Genomic DNA, 10,920 nt, shown 5'->3' with positions numbered 1-10,920 from the left:
GCTTTTCACTGTATCCCAATAAAGATGTGCGGGTTAGGTGGATTGGCCATGCTAAATTGACCCTAGTGTCAGGGGGATTAGCAGGGTAAACATGTGGTGTTACGGGAATGGGTGAGATGGAGGTCAGTGTATACTTGATGGGCTGAATGGCCTCCTTCAGTACTGCAGGGATTCTATGTGACAACAATAATGCCAATCAAAAATTATGAAAGGAGGTCTTGTGGCACAGTGGGTCAGTGTCCCTGTTTCTGAGACAGAAGCCCCAAGTTCCAGTCCCACCCCAGGACTTGGTGCCCGTAAGGAGTATAGAATCGCAGCGAGACCTGGGGGTGCAAGTGCAAAAGTCTTTGAAGGTGGCAGTGCAAGTGGAGAGTGTGGTGAAGAAAGCCTATGGTATGTTAGCCTTTATAGGAAGGGGTATAGAATATAAGAGCTGGAGTCTAATGTTGCAGTTGTACAGAACATTGGTTAGGCTGCATTTGGAGTACTGCGTCCAGTTCTGGTCGCCTTACTACCAGAAGGACGTGGAGACTCTGGAGAGAGTGCAGAGGAGGTTTACCAGGATGTTGCCTGGTATGGAAGGACTGGGGTATGAGGAAAGATTGAATAAATTGGGGCTCTTTTCCCTTGAAAGATGCCGACTGAGGGGAATCTAATAGAGGTATATAAGATTATGAAGGGTATAGATAGAGTAAACAGAGGTAAGCTATTTCCTATGATAGAGACACGTAGGACAAGGGGCCATGGACTTAAGGTAAGGGGGGGAGAGGTACAACACAGATATTAGAGGGAGGTTTTTCACACAGAGGGTAGTGGGGGTATGGAATGCTCTGCCAAGTAAGGTGGTGGAGGCAAACACGCTGGAGTCATTTAAGAGTAACTTAGACAGGCACATGACGGAGTTGGAGATGGGTGGATATAGGAGGTTGTTTTAAATAAGGGTCATTAGCATTGGGGCGTCCCTGGTAATGTAAATGGGTATGGTATGATAATAATGTTTTTTCTCTTTTCATTCACAGGTTTTAAGTCGGCCCACCTCGTGTCCAACGAGGGGCATACACACGATGGGTCGTACTGGGGCTGCTCTTGGTTGTTCGAGATTGGCCTAGTGCTTCATGTTGTTAGTGTGTGCCTAAACTGGACCAGATACTGGGCAAGACGACAGCTCAGTGACTATCGCTGATTGCCGTGCAGACACATGGATTGGGGCCGGTGTCTGTGGGAGTTTGCGCATTCTCCCCGTGCTTGCGTGGGTTTTCTCCGGGTGCTCCGGTTTCCTCCCACACCCCAAAGATGTGCTGTTAGGCTGATTGGCAGGAATAAATTGTCCCTGAATCAGTTTCCCTCAATCTGGATGGCCATAAAACATTAGACAGGGGTCTTGGGTGGAGAGGGGGACTGGTGGTGTTGAGATGGCGGCGTAGGCTCGTTGGGCCGAAGGGCCTGTTTCCCGGGCTGTTTTTGTTCTTTGTAAGAAAGGTACATTGATATAAAAGTTGGAGTGTTATGGTGAGGTTATATAAGGCATTGGTGAGGCGGAATTTAGAGTATGGTGTACAGTTTTGGTCACCTAGTTACAGGAAGGATGTAAATAAGGTTGAAAGAGTGCAGAGAAGGATGTTGCCGGGACTTGAGAAGCTGAGGTACAGAGAGAGATTGAATAGGTTAGGACTTTATTCCCTGGAGAATGAGGGGAGATTTGATAGAGGTGTATAAGGTGAGATGGGTAAAGATAGAGTGAATGCAAGCAGGATTTTTCCACTGAGGCTAGAGGAGAAAAAAAAACCAGAGGGCATGGGTTAAGGGTGAAAGGAGAAAAGTTTAAAGGGAATATTAGGGAGGATTCTTCACACAGAGAGTGGTGGGAGTGTGGAATGAGCTGCCGGATAAATGCGGGGTCACTTTTAAGGAAAAATTGGATGGGTTCATGGATGAGAGGGGTGTGGAGGGATATGGTCCAAGTGCAGGGTCAGTGGGACTAGGCAGAAAAATGGTTCGGCACAGACCAGAAGGGCCAAAAGGCCTGTTTCTGAGCTGTAATGTTCTATGGTTCTATGATAAACAGGTTGAGTGACAAACTGCAAAACCCTTCCAAACGCGCCAATGGCTGGAGGTAAATACAGGAGAAGTTCCTGGTCAGCTGTGCTTGATGTGGAGTGGCACCCCCTCAAGCTACAACAGATGAGCGACCTGTTCCGGGAATTATTAGCCATGGAAACAGACGAGAGTCCACCTTAGAGAACTGGGACAAATACTGGCCCAACTAGTGATGGCCACACCCCAGAAAAGTGTTCAGAAAGAGGGAGAAATGCGAGCGCTTTTCTGTTTGGAGATGTGGTCCTCGACGCTGTATGATTTGAGAGTGAAAGTGATTGAGGGGAGCAGGTTGTAGTTAAGAGAAGGAGCTTTATTTGCAATGACGCCAACTCTCCTCGCCACACGAGTGCTCTCCACCGCTCTCCGTCCCTGCTCTGCGTTCAAAGTTTGTAAACACGAGTATTTTTGGTCCGCAGCCCAGAATCTCTCAATGGCACCGTGCCTTTAAGTTTGCGGGGCTGCTTCGCTGGCTATGAATGAACGCTGATTACTACAAGTCGACTGGTTCCACCAGAAAAAGGCTGACAAAAATAAAACCTCGATTAACAAGAAACTAATGAAGAGATACATTGCCCAGGGGTGGCACCACTGGAAGAGGGTCACCGCTCACATTCGGGAGGGTTCACGGAAACAGCGCTCAACCGAGCTCCAGCTTCTGACCTCAAACATGTTCACTGCCCTTGATTATGCAGCAGAGGCTGCAAGCCACATTATCTGTTTCACATCTGTCTCCCCTATTCCCTGTTCTTGCCTCCGTGCTGACAGCTTACATGGCAGCAAGGTGCTGTGATATATACTGTTTCATTATCATAATTCTCCAAACAAAAGCAGCAGCTGTGCCCAGTCTAGCACGACACTACACACACACATACAGATATACACACACTCACACACTCACACACATAGACACACACACATACAGATATACACACACTCACACACACACACATAGACACACACACATACACACACACACTCACACACATAGACACACACACACATACACACACACACACACACTCACACACATACACACACACACACACACACTCACACACAGACACACACACACTCACACACATACACACACACACACACACACTCACACACAGACACACACACACTCACACACATAGACACACACACACACATACACACACTCACACACTCACACACATAGACACACACACTCACACACATAGACACACACACACATACACACACACACACACACTCACACACAGACACACACACACACACACACTCACACACATACACACACACAGACACACACACACTCACACACATAGACACACACACATACACACACACACACTCACACACATAGACACACACACATACACTCACACATAGACACACACACGTACAGACACACACACACACACACACACACAGACAGACACACACACACTCACATACATAGACACACACACACAGAGACACACACACATACATACACACACACTCACACACAGACACACACACATACAGACACACACACACACACACACTGACACACACACACATACAGACACACACACACACACTCACATACATAAACACACACACACACACAGACACACACACATAAATACACACACACACACTCACACACAGACACACACACATACAGACACTCACACACTCACACACTCACACACACAGAGACAGAGAGACACACACACACACACACACACAGAGGGACACACACACACAGACACAACACACGCACACACTTCCACACACACAGTCAAACACACACAGACACACACAGACACAGACACTGCACACACATAGACACACACACACACTCACACACAGAGACAGAGGGAGACACACACACACTCATACACACATACTCTCACACACACACACACACTCATGCACTCACACACAGAGACACACACACACACACACACACTCTCTCTCACACACACACACACTCTCTCTCACACACACGCACACACAGAGACACACACACACTCTCTCTCACACACACGCACACACACACAGAGGCAAAGACGCAAACACACAGACACAGACAGACAGATATGTACACACACAGATACACACACACACGTGCACACACAGACAAAGACACACACACCCTCACACACACACACACACACAAACACACACACTCGCACTCACTCCCCCCCCAGCTTTTAAAATCACAATACAATTGGAAGGTGAAATGAAAGCAAGCCTGCATTTACATAGCACCTGTCACAATCTCAACACTACAGCTAATGAGACCCCTTTGAAATGCACTGCTGAGTTCTGGAATACGAGAAACACCCACATCAATTTACCAGAGAACCACAGAAAAATTACAGCACAGAAAGAGGCCCTTCAGCCCACAGTTTTTGTGCTGATCAGGAGAAAAATAACGAGCCACTCATTTTAATCCACCTTCCAGCATCTGGTCTGTCGCCAAAACATCAGCACCATGGTGGCACAGTGGTTAGCATTGCTGCCTCACAGCCCCAGGGATCTGCCTTGGGTCATTGTCTGTGCGGAGTTTGCACATTCTCCCCGTGTCTGCATGGGTTTCCTCCGGATGCTCCAGTATCCAACCAGAGTCTGACGATATGGAAGTTGGGGGGGGTTAGTGGGTTAAATACATATGATACAAATCTAGGGACTGGGTAAGATACTCTGTCGGAGAGTCGGTGCAGATCAGATGGGCTGAATGGATCCTCTGCAGCCCGGACATTCTCTCTCCCACCTTCTCCCATCGGAAAAAGATACAAAGATCGAAGGTCACGTACCAACCGACTCAAGAACAGCTTCTTCCCTGCTGCCATCAGACTTTTGAATGGACCTACCTCGCATTAAGTTGATCTTTCTCTACACCTTAGCTATGATTGTAACACTACATTCTGCACTCTCTCCTTTCCTTCTCTATGAACAGTACGTTTTGTCTGTGTAATGCACAAAAAAAGTACTTCTCACTGTATGCTAATACATGTGACAATAATAAATCAAATCAAGTGTAAGGTTCTACGATTCTAAGCTGGAAAGGCATAAATATTCTGGCCTGGAGGTTTGCTAGAGTCACACGGGAGGATTGAAACTAGTTTGGCAGGGGGGTGGGAACCAAAGCAATGGTGAATTAACTGAAGGGGAACCAGAGAGTAAGGTCAATAAGACTCAGAGAAATAGCAGGCAGGGTGGGGTTGCTAATCAGAGAGGATCTGGTGGACTGAAGTCCATTTGTTTCAGTGCGAGAAGTGTAACAGGTAAGGCAGATGAACTTAGAGCTTGGATTAGTACGAGGAGCTATGATGTTGTTGCCACGACAGAGACTTGGTTAAGGGAAGGGTCAAGATTGGCAGCTTAATGTTCCAGGATTCAGAGGTTTCAGGCAGGATAGAGGGGGATGTAAAAGGGGTGGGCAGTGGATGTTGTCTACATGGACTTCAGTAAGGCCTTTTTCAAGGCAGGCTGGTGCAGAAGGTGAAGTTGCGTGGGATCAGAGGTGAGCTGGCAAGGTGGGTACAAAACTGGCTCGGTCAAAGACAGAGGGTAGCAGTGGAAGGGTGTGTTTCCGAATGGAGGGCTGTGACAAGTGGCGTTCCTCAGGGATCAGTGCTGGGACCTTTGCTGTTTGTAATATATATAAATGATTTGGAGGAAAATGTAACTGGATTGATTAGTAAGTTTGCAGACGACACAAAGGTTGGTGGATTTGTGGATAGCGATGAGGACCATCAGAGGATACAGCAGGATATAGATCAGTTGGAGACTTGGGCAGAGAGATGGCAGATGGAGTTTAATCCAGACAAATGTGAGGTAATGCATTTTGGAAGGTCTAACACAGATAGGAAATATACAGTAAATGGCAGAACCCTAAAGAGTATTGATAGGCAGAGGGATCTGGGCGTACAGGTACACAGGTGACTGAAAGTGACAATGTAGGTGGGGAAGGCATACGGCATGCTTGCCTTCATCGGCTGGGGTATTGAGTTTAAAAATTGGCAAGTCATGTTGCAGGACATGTTTATAGAACCTTAGTGAGGCCGCACTTGGAATATAGTGTTCAATTCTGGTCGCCACACTGCCAGAAGGATGTGGAGGCTTTGGAGAGGGTACAGAAAAGATTTACCAGGATGTTGCCTCGTATGGAGGGCATTAGAAATTAGGAGAGCTTGGAGAAACTTGGTTTATTAGAGTCCATTATTAAAGATAAATGTAGAACATAGAACATTCCAGCGCAGTACAGGCCCTTTGGCCCTCAATGTTGCGCCGACCAGTGGAACCAATCTAATGACCCTCTAACCTAAACTATTCCAATGTTATCCATATGCCTATCCACTGACCATTTGAACGCCCTTAAAGTTGGCGAGTCCACAACTGCTGCAGGCAGGGCATTCCACACCCTTACTACCCTCTGAGTAAAGAACCTACCTCTGACATCCGTCCTATAATTACCACCCCTCAATTTAAAGCTATGTCTCCTCGTGTTAGCCACCACCATCCGAGGAAAAAGGCTCTCACTGTCCACCCTATCTAACCCTCTGATCATCTTGTATGCCTCAATTAAGTCACCTCTTAACCTTCTTCTCTCTAACGAAAACAACCTCAAGTCCCTCAGCATTTCCTCATAAGACCTTCCCACCATACCAGGCAACATCCTGGTAAATCTCCTCTGCACCCTTTCCAATGCCTCCACATCTTTCTTATAATGCGGCGACCAGAACTGTACATAGAACATTACAGCACAATACAGGTCCTTTGGTCCTCAATGTTGCACTGACCAGTGGAACCAATCTAATGACCCTCTAACCTACACTATTCCAATGTTATCCATATGTCTACCCTTGGATATCCTTACACAATACTCCAAGTGCGGCCACACCAGAGTTTTGTACAGCTGCAATATGATCCCACGGCTCCAAAACTCAATCCCTCTACCAATAAAAGCTAACACACCGTACACCTTCTTAACAACCCTATCAAGCTGGGTGCCAACTTTCAGGGATCTATGCTCATGGACACCGAGATCTCTCTGCTCATCTACACTACCAAGAGTCTTTCTACCTGAGATCGCAGAGTACTTGTGAGTGCGTGATAAAGTAGAACTGAGTCAGCACGGCTTTGTCAAGAGGAGAAGACATTTAGTCTTGAGTGAGATTGGCCCATCACCATATTTCCTGATCACACTGTAAATGACAGTAGGCTACACTTTTCATGGCAGCTGACCACATCCAATACGTTTCAGTCTAATATAAGAACATAAGAACATAAGAAATAGGAGCAGGAGTAGGCCATCCAGCCCTTCGAGCCTGCCCCGCCATTCAATAAGATCATGGCTGATCTGTCGTGTCTCAGTTCCACATTCCTGCCCTCTCCCCATAACCCTTAATCCCCTCGCTTATCAAAAACCCATCAACCCGCGTCTTAAAGATATTTAGCGAGGCAGCCTCCACCACTTCAACGGGCAGAGAATTCCAGAGATTCGCCACCCTTTGAGTGAAGAAGTTCCTCCTCAACTCCGTTCTAAACTGCCCCCCTTTATCTTGAGGCTGTGCCCCCTAGTCCTACTGTCCTTTCTGAGCGGGAAGAGTCTCTCCACCTCTATCCTATCCATCCCATTCAACATCTTATACGTCTCAATGAGATCTCCCCTCATTCTTCTAAACTCTAACGAGTACAAGCCTAGTTTATTCAGCCTCTCCTCATAGCTCAACCCCCTCAACTCTGGTATCAGCCTAGTAAACCTCCTCTGCACTCCCTCCAAGGCCAAAATATCTTTGCGCAGGTGCGGCGCCCAAAACTGCACACAGTACTCCAGCTGCGGCCTCACCAATGCCCTATACAGCTGCAGCAAGACCTCCCTACTTTTATATTCAATCCCCCTCGCTATGAAGGCCAGCATCCCATTCGCCTTCCTGACCACCTGCTGCACCTGCAGGCTGGGTTTTTGCGACTCATGCACAAGGACCCCGAGGTCCCTCTGCACCGATAAAAATGAGACAAAATAAGTAGCTCCTCTGGGATCTGGAGTGAAGTGTGTACCTTCCAATTATTTTGCGGGATTCTACATGTATTTCAGCAAAGCTTTTTTAATAAAGCTTCGACAAGCCAAAATTAAATTCTCACATCTTTCATCTGGCATTCCGTTTGGAGAATCAGACTTTTAATGTGGTGAATTCGTTGATTTTTGCATATTTTATATATCTTGAAGCAAGACACCGATGACACCAGCTTCTCAGTGTGCACCAGGTTCGTTTATAAGATATAAACTATCTCTGCGATCACAAGGTGTCTGCACTCAGGCTCAGATATATTCCTTGCTGCCTGTTTGCTTTGCTCAGAATCCACACCCCGGCTTAAAAGATCGAGCGCAGTGAGCCAAATCAGTTACCAAGCTCACAACGCAGAACAATTGGAGTCTGCAGTCAGAGCCCAACACTAAGTTTTCATGAATAGACCCTTGTTTGTTGCTCAGTGAATCGCTCTTTTCCTTCTCCCCTATGTACTCTGTGAACGGTATGCTTTGTCTGTATAGCGCACAAGAAACAATACTTTTCACAGTATCCCAATACATGTGACAATAATAAATCAAATAAAATCAAATCCACCTAACCTGCACATCTTTGGTACACTAAGGGCCAGTTTAGCACGGCCAATCCACTTAACCAGCACATCATGGGACATTAAGGGGCAATTGGGTAGGGCCAATCCCCCTAACCTGCACATCTTTGGCCTGTGCTTTTTGCTTCTCTCTTACCTATATTAGAGGTAAGAGAGAGGTAAAAATAGCCATTGGACCACTGGAAAATGAGGCTGGAGATGTAAGAGTAGGAAACAAAGCAATGGTAGAGAAACTGAATAGTTATTTTGCATCTGTCTTCACGGTGGAAGACACCAGTGAGATGCCAGAGCTCCAGGAGAGTCAGGGGGCACAGGTGAGTGTAGTGGCTATTACAAAGGAGAAAATTCTGGGGAAACTTCAAGGTCTGACAATGGATAAATCACCTGGACTTGGACTATGCTCAGGGTTGTAAAAGGAATAGATGAGGAAATTGTGGAGGCATTGGTGGTGATCTTTTACGAATCACTGGAGACAGGGAGGGGTACAGGACTGGAAAGTAGCTAGTATAACACGGCTGTTTAAGAAGAAAGGGAGGGGAAATTACAGGCCGGTTAACCTGACTTTGGTCTCTGGCAAGATTTTAGAGTCCATTATTAAAGATGATATACTTGGAAGTTTATGATAAAGTAGGACTGAGTCAGCACGGCTTTGTCAAGGAGAGGTCAAGTTTCACAAACCTGTTAGAGCTCTTTGAGGAAGTGACAAGGAAGTTAGATAAAGGAGAACCAGTGGACGTGATTTATTTAGATTCCCAGAAGGCCTTTGACAAGGTGCCGCTTAGGAGACTTAAATAAGTTAAGTGCCCATGGTGGTCAGGGTAAGATCCTGGCATGGATGGAGGGTTGGCTGACTGGCAGAAGGCAGAGAGTGGGGGTAAAGGGGTCTTTCTCAGGATGGCAGCCGGTGTGCCTCAGGGATCAGTGTTAGGATCACAACTTTTCACCATATACATTAATGATTTGGAGGAAGACACCATTTGCAGATGATACGAAGATATGTAGAGGGACAGGTAGTATTGGGGAAGCAAGGTGGGTGCAGAGGGACAGGTTAGGAGTGTGGGCAAAGAAGTGGCAGTTGGAATACAAAGTGGAAAAGTGTGAGGTGATGCACTGTGGAAGGAGGAATGGAGGCATAGACTATTCTCTAAATGGGGAAATGCTTAGGAAATCAGAAACACAAAGGGACTTGGGAATCATGGTTCAAGATTCTCTTAAGGTTAATGTGCAGGTTCAGTCGGCAGTTAGGAAGGCAAAAGTTTACATTCATGTCAAGAGGGCTAGAATACAAGAGCTGGGATGTATTTCTGAGGCTGTATAAGGCTCTGGTCAGACCCCATTTGGAATATTGTGAGCAGTTTTGGGCCCCATATCTAAGGAAGGATGTGCTGGCCTTGGAAAGGGTCCAGAGGAGGTTCACAAGAATGATCCCTGGAATGATGAACTTGTCGTATGAGGAATGGTTGAGGACTCTGGGTCTGAACTCATTGGAGTTTCGAAGGATGAGGGGGGGGGATCTTATTGAAACTTACAGGATACTGCGAGGCCCTGGATAGAGTGGATGTGGAGAGGATGTTTCCACTCGTAGGAAAAAACCAGAACCAGAGGGCATAACCTCAGGCTAGAGGGACGATCCTTTAAAACAGAGATGAGGAGGAATTTCTTCAGCCAGAGAGTGGGGAATCTGTGCCGCAGAAGGCTGTGGAGGTCGGGTCACTGAGTGTCTTTCAGACAGAGATAGATAGGTTCTTGATTAATAAGGGGATCGGGGGTTATGGGGGAAAGACAGGAGAATGGGGATGAGAAAAATATCAGCCGTGATTGAAGGGGGGAGCAGAGCTGGGCTGAGTGACCTAATCCTGTTCCTATGTCTTATGGTCTAGGAGGAAACTGGAGCATACGGAGGAAACCCAGGCAGACATGGGGAGAATGTGCAAACTCTATACAGACAGTCACCGGGATTGAATCAATAGCATTGTGAATTCTTGTTCAAAAAAAACCTATCTGTTTCACTAATGTCTCTTTAGGGAGGGAAATCTGCCGTCCTTACCCGGTCTGGCCTACATCAGGCTCCAGAGCCACAGCAATGTGGCTCTGTCTCAACTCCCCTCTGAAATGACCGAGCCAGACCCTCAATTCTAGGAATAATTAGAGATGCGCAATAAATGTTGACCCAGCCAGTGATGGCCATGTCCCAGGAAAGAA

This window comes from Carcharhinus amblyrhynchos, chromosome 33 (genome assembly GCF_965287045.1).
Source record: "Carcharhinus amblyrhynchos chromosome 33, sCarAmb.v2.hapA, whole genome shotgun sequence".
In the NCBI taxonomy this organism is placed as follows: domain Eukaryota; kingdom Metazoa; phylum Chordata; class Chondrichthyes; order Carcharhiniformes; family Carcharhinidae; genus Carcharhinus; species Carcharhinus amblyrhynchos.
This window is presented reverse-complemented; position numbering follows the sequence as displayed.